At 35.9% G+C, this 6783-nt stretch overlaps 1 long non-coding RNA gene across 1 annotated transcript; it reads left to right on the top strand.

Moving 5' to 3' along the window:
• Positions 1-776: 776 nt before the first annotated feature.
• LOC145679800 (uncharacterized) lies at positions 777-6388 on the top strand. Its single transcript, XR_014130552.1, has 2 exons — positions 777-1042; positions 4247-6388. It is a non-coding gene; the product is annotated as an uncharacterized LOC145679800 (long non-coding RNA).
• The last annotated feature ends 395 nt before the right edge of the window (positions 6389-6783 follow it).

Genomic DNA, 6783 nt, shown 5'->3' on the forward strand with positions numbered 1-6783 from the left:
CTTTACATACTCTTCTTCATAAATGAGAAACTTATCAGTGCTCCACGCTAATTCCAATTTTTGTTATTGCGTGAATTTAAAAAGTTCTGAGAAGTTGTGTTTCGCATAAAATTAGTGTAATAAGTTTCAAACCTGAGGTATGGTTGAATGTCGGAATTAAATGTAGTTTCATTGTCCATGTGTATGAGAAAGCTTCCAGTGAAAGAAGATATCAGTAAAGCACACTGTCATTATATGATAAAGAGGAAGCGGAAAAGATCGATAGATAAGTTAAACTTGATATGTTAGAGAGTTTCCCAAGTAAAGCTATGGTTATACTTCCCAAAATTAGAATATAGAATAACTTATTCAAATCCAAGTCCGCGCATAGTGTAGCAGTAGATTACTTTGGGGGAGGGGGGGCAAATAGCAAGACCGGGTAATAATCTACGTTGTCAGCCTTTTATGACTAAAGTTCTGTATTTGTAATAACAATTACAACTAACCTGAATAATGTTCCTTTTTCACGTCTTCCAAACTTACATGCAACGTAGAAAATTACAGGAATAGATATTTAAAAATACAGAATCAGTTTAGTTAAAAAAGATATTTTCACACCATTGTTGTTACCAAAGAAGAAAAGAAAAGAAATTCTACGTGAAGAGCTGCATAAGAGAAAAAATATTATGCCCTATGCCTGATGAAGAGTACCCTTGGGAGTATGGAAATATAGGCTAAAAATACCTGAAATAGGAACATTATTATTATTATTAAAGTGTGTTCCATAAGCTCAATAACCAATTCTATATTCGTATTGTATAATCTGAATTTTTAATGGTAATTTTGTACATTTTTTAATTGAAGGATACCTAAGAAGAAAGAATTGCGTGAAGCCTGGATTAGGTCTATTCGACGGAAAAACTGGACTCCTAGTGCTGGTAGTACACTTTGTTCTGTACATTTCCGAGAAGATGACATTGATAGAACGTCCCTCTCTTGTGTGAGAATTCGCGAAAATGCAATTCCATCTGTATTTCCTGCTTTTCCAAAGTATTTGCAGAAGGTATGTCCAGTTTCTTTATTTTTATTTTTTTATTTGAACCTTGATAATTTTATACATTATCATCACTAGAAAGATCAAAGATTTCTCTTGACTCCTGGTGAAATTATAGGTAACTGGTTCATAATAGTTTTGCTGTCTTAAATATCTTGAAGTAGGAAATAAATAACTGAATAAAACAACGTTTATTTTAAAATAATGTGACAGTTTCGCCAACTAACTGAACATATTGGCTTCATCAAACACTGTAAAAAGAAGCATTACTGTACATTTATAACCTAAAGTATACGTTGGAGATTTAGGGAAGGGTGCAAGTGAGTTAAGTGTTCCAAGAAAGGGAACGTTTTAGAGATATAAGAAAATTACATAAGTTGCTTGTAGACTCATTGTGTCCGTACGCTACGTACGTAAATGATCTGTCACGAACAAAACAACATATTATTACAATGAATACTAAGCCGTTTAAGTAGCTAGGAGTTAAAAGAACTCGTTCAGGATTAGTGCAAAATTATTTGATTTTTAGTGGTAATGAATGTACTAAATAATACTGGTATTAAGACGCAGACTGGGTTGTGACTTATTTAGCATTGTCTTAAAAGTATATGGGGAGGAAAGGCAGGGTTTTAATACAGTGGCTAATTATAATATCCAACGCTGAAGGACGTATCTTAATTGATTTTCTGTATTTTAGTACATGCTTGTCTGTATGTCTGTAAGAGGGTTGGCAAAAACCATGTTTTTTATTGAAAAAAAAAGTTATTTCTTTGGGGTTTAAACTTTTATATATACAGGGTGGTTCAGTAATGTTGGACAGCCCTGAATAAATCAGAAACCAGAAGAGATATTAGCAAGAGTGTGGTGGATCCAGATACTTCTGGAAGGGGGACGTCTTTTGAGGTACAACACAATGTTACCAGGTCAACAGTGTTGCCAGCTCAGTACAAAGTTGTATTTTTTTTAAATGGAACATATAGAAGTTTATGCCATCAAAAGAATTAGTACAGAATGTGAATACCAACAAGCGAAACCGCACCTGTCAGTGTTGCCAAATAAGGAAGTTATAAAGCTTCAAAGATCAAGAAATTAAAGTGTCCGTAGAGCAAAACTAGCAAAAAGGCAAGAAAAATAATACTACGGAATGAAAACAAGTAACCGAAAGAGCAAACTAAAGAACGCACAGCATCCAGTGAGTAACAGGGTTGCCACAGCAAAGGGGGAAAAAATTGAAAATTTTGCAGTTGCTATAGGAGGAAAAGTGCCCATATGACATAATGCTGGAAACACCATAGAAAGTCTATGTAAGAGTCAGGAATCCTAATAGCGTTTGTTCGAAAGCAATATCTCTAACCGTTTCCGAGATACACGAAAGGTGTGCGGAGTTTGCAACACTGCATAATAATTCCCTCGCCCTCCAAACTACAGGAACGAGTTATGAAAATGATACGCCCAACAAAATGTAAGAACTACACGGGTCTAATCGTCAAATCAATTATGCAGTGTTGCAAACCCCGCACACCTTTGGTGTATCTCGAAAACGGTTAGAGATATCGCTTTCGAACAAACGCTATTAGGATTCCTGACTCTTACATAGACTTTCTATGGTGTTTCCAGCATTATGTCATATGGGCACTTTTCCTCCTATAGCAACTGCAAAATTTTCAATTTTTTCCCTCTTTGCTGTGGCAACCCTGTTACTCACTGGATGCTGTGCGTTCTTTAGTTTGCTCTTTCGGTTACTTCTTTTCATTCCGTAGTATTATTTTTCTTGCCTTTTTGCTAGTTTTGCTCTACGGACACTTTAATTTCTTGATCTTTGAAGCTTTATAACTTCCTTATTTGGCAACACTGACAGGTGCGGTTTCGCTTGTTGGTATTCACATTCTGTACTAATTCTTTTGATGGCATAAACTTCTATATGTTCCATTTAAAAAAATAAACTTTGTACTGAGCTGGCAACACTGTTGACCTGGTAACATTGTGTGGTACCTCAAAAGACGTCCCCCTTCCAGAAGTATCTGAATCCACCACACTCTTGCTAATATCTCTTCTGGTTTCCGATTTATTCAGGGCTGTCCAACATTACTGAACCACCCTGTATATATATATATATATATATATATATATATATATATATAAATTTGCTCTGTGTATTTATATTACATATGGGCAGAGATAAGTTTGTTTCACCTTGGTGTTATTTTGCAACTATCGGGTTATGCTGGAAGGGGTCACATAAGCTTAGAGCGGAGTCCAAACCGTTTCTCGACTTACATCCGAAACAAATTGTCCTCCATTTGAACTCGAAACCGGGACTAATTGGCCACAAATGCGGTACGTTAGCCGACTCACTCACGAAGGACTCCTGTTAAAAATACGTTGTACTGATCTTTACATGCTTTTAATACATTTGTCTAATTGTCTTTTGAGGACCAGAAGATAAACATGTGCACAAGTGAAACCATTATAGAAAATTACATATGGACAATTTCAAAATACTGCAGAGTACAGAAGAACTGATTAATTCCAAGTTAGTTCTAGGGGGCTGCGGTGGCTCAGTGGTAGAGCGTTCACCTATGGTGCTAGGGGTCCCGGGTTCGATCCCAGCCCCCGCCAAGTAAACTTTGTGGTGGACCAACATCGTGTGCGTGGGTTTCCTCGGAGCTCTTCCGTTTCCTCCCACTTTCTTCATTCCACCATTTTCATTCATTACTCATCATCAGTCTCCTTTAGCCTAACCGGCATAATCGTGGGACGTAAGACTCAAAGATTTCATTTCCAAACTAGCGGGAAAACATAATATGAAAAAGCTGCACAAGCTGAAGCTAGAGAAACGAAATTTGCTCTGATGATGTATCATGAAGAGTAGTTTATTAAACAATTGCGAAATTTTCAAAACGTTACCATTTTTAATAAAAAACGAGCACCAAGTATCGGAAGCAAAATTAAATCATCGGAAGCAATACAACGTAGGTGATTTATTCTGCCACCTATTAAGGGAATTATGCACTTCACGTTGTGTTTCCATATCATTGCTGCAACAAGGATAGTTTTTTTTTTCTTTCTTCAATGTCACTTGGCACTGTAGCATCCGTGGTCCTCATATATTTCCTTGTCAATACGTGAGAAATTGACTCTCACCTTAATTATATCATGTTGATAATCGAATGTTATAGCACAAATGCACAATACTTTGAATTTTCATTTCAGAGAAGGCAGAAGCAGTACTCCAGTTTCCTTGAATGAGAGCGAAAGCACTACTCGAGTTTCAGTGGATGAGAGCGAAAGCACTACTCGAGTTTCAATGGATGAGAGCGGAAGTGCTACTCGAGTTTCATTTGAGGAAAGCAGAAGCACTATTAGAGTTACTCTGGATGAGAGAGCATCTTCATCTGGAGGTGGCACTCTCAGCAGCACGCAGTCTCAGCTTCCAACGGAAGAACAGTGATTACGAAATATTTGTAACTATTTGTAAGAAGTAATCCGAACAACTCAAGACTTTGTTCATATATTTTTGAAACTGCATGGTGATAAGTCTGTTTTGTGCATTTAGTTTTTGTTGGGTGCTAATTTTGAAGGAGAGTTACACATAAAGTGAGAGTCGTTTAGCTTGGATGCGTAACGGAAGAACAGTGATTGCGAAATATTTATAACTATTTATAAGAAGTAATTCGGACAACTTAAGAGACTTGTTTATATATGGTTGAAACCGCACACGGTTGATAAATCTGCTTTGTACATTTAGTTTTTGTTAGGTGATAATCAAGGAAAGTTACTCATAATGAAAAGAGAGTCGTTTAGCTTGTATGCATATGAAACAAGAGTTAATGTTTACCATCGGGGTAGTTATCAACAAAGACGCATTGTACATAGTTTCCAGTAATATAACGTTTGTTCATACACGAGATAATTTGCAGCATCTGTGCTGTAGGTAGTCTGCTATATTATGAACTGAAAGATAGGCATCGTTCAAATACCTCATTCACTTTTTTTTTTTGTGCAAACTTGTAGTTACTTATATTAAATTTTGACAAAATGGTCGTATGGTATTTTGTGAGCTGGTCAATGGTATCGGCAGAGAAGGGATTTATAAACCTACCAGTTGGTATGACTCAAGCAGCTTGTAACTGCTAAGAAAAGTTACCCCCCAAAATATTTAACTATTTTTCGAAATAAAGTAATTAGTATGGCAAAAGGGTGTATGGTGTGAAGTATTTTTATAATTGAGTATATGGAAAACTGCATGGTACGAATGGATTTTTAGGTACATTGTACTCACCCTACGGACCTGGATTTTTGACAGCATCGACTAAAGCATGAAGACCGGCAAATAATAGTTAAAAACCACGATGGAGTGTTTTATAGTTTGTGACCTCAGTTCCAGATAAAAAATGAGAAGTGGGGAATTTTAACGTGTAGCAAAATATTCCTCACCAAATAACTCTCCAACTTCCTACCTCAAATCGCCTCCGAATTTGCACCAAGCAAGGCGAGCATATATAAAACACAACCGGATGTTTTTGTTTCTCAACATAAGATAGTATTTAGCTGAAGTGACGGATTGCAAATAAGAATTTTGAAAATGTATCGTGCAGATGCTATGCAACCAGTTTGTGAGAGTGATGACTGAGTCGCTTCTCGATCAAGTGTGTCTATACGCCAGATATTGTCACACGTTTGTTTCTGGATGCATGTTCCGATAGTTCGGCGAAAAAGCTTCCGGGTGTGTTCTATTTGTGCTTGATGCGAAATCAGGTTGAAGGTTGCACAGTTCGAAATTTTGATATTTTCTTCCATTTTCGCACAATTTTCATACTCAAAAAGTTGTGAAGAGGCTTCAGATATTGGCATCTGGTACTAAGTATTATTATATATACACAACAATTTGTTTTTCTCAACTTTTTTTCTCTAAAACAGTTTTTGTTAATCCCCTTATGCATTCTGTAATATGATCACTGAGTATTGTTCTAGTTTGTAGTACATTGTCATTCTAAACTCAAAATCAAGCAATAAATATATAATGCCCTTTATTTACCGTATAGTATTTTTTAATGTTTCATCCTAATCTTCTTATAGTTATTTTTACATGCTTGCCCTCACACATTCTAATACGGTTGTGCCATAACCATGATTTTTACTGATTTTTTTTTTTTAGACATGACAATTTAGAAAAGGCTTAATCCTTTGTTCTTGGAGCCATCTGGATACCGCCATGTTTGTTTATGCATTTGGAAGTGTTTGTTTTCCCTTGTGCATTATCTTCGAGTATAATGTGTTGTTATTGGGTAATTAGTCGTCAATTGCTACTTTGCTGAGCGATTGTGCAGCCGACTTTGTAAAATTTTGGATTAAAATGTACAGGCCAAATTCGTTGAAATGTCAAATTTATTAGATTTGTTTCAGTGGCTCGCTTTTAAGTCGAAATCTCCCTACGAGGAACCAGCGAAAGTTTCCGTGTCCATTACCAGAGTAATTGATGGAATAAACGTTGATGTAACCTTCAGGAATATTCAGGTTTAGGCTTAAATATAAACTAATTATTTGCAGAGCAAAACTATATTTTCATTAAAATTCAAAACGTGTTACAGTTTCGCCAACTAACTCTGGCTTCATCAGACACTAATGAAAATAGCTTTGCTCAGCAAATAATTAGTTTATATTTAATTCTAACAAAGTAAATCTTCTATTTATGGAAAAATCACAGGTTTAGGCGTTTTCTATTGTTTTTTTTTTAGTATTTATGTATA

The sequence above is a fragment of the Thermobia domestica genome, chromosome 2 (genome assembly GCF_964235325.1).
Source record: "Thermobia domestica chromosome 2, izTheDome1.hap1.1, whole genome shotgun sequence".
In the NCBI taxonomy this organism is placed as follows: Eukaryota; Metazoa; Arthropoda; class Insecta; order Zygentoma; family Lepismatidae; genus Thermobia; species Thermobia domestica.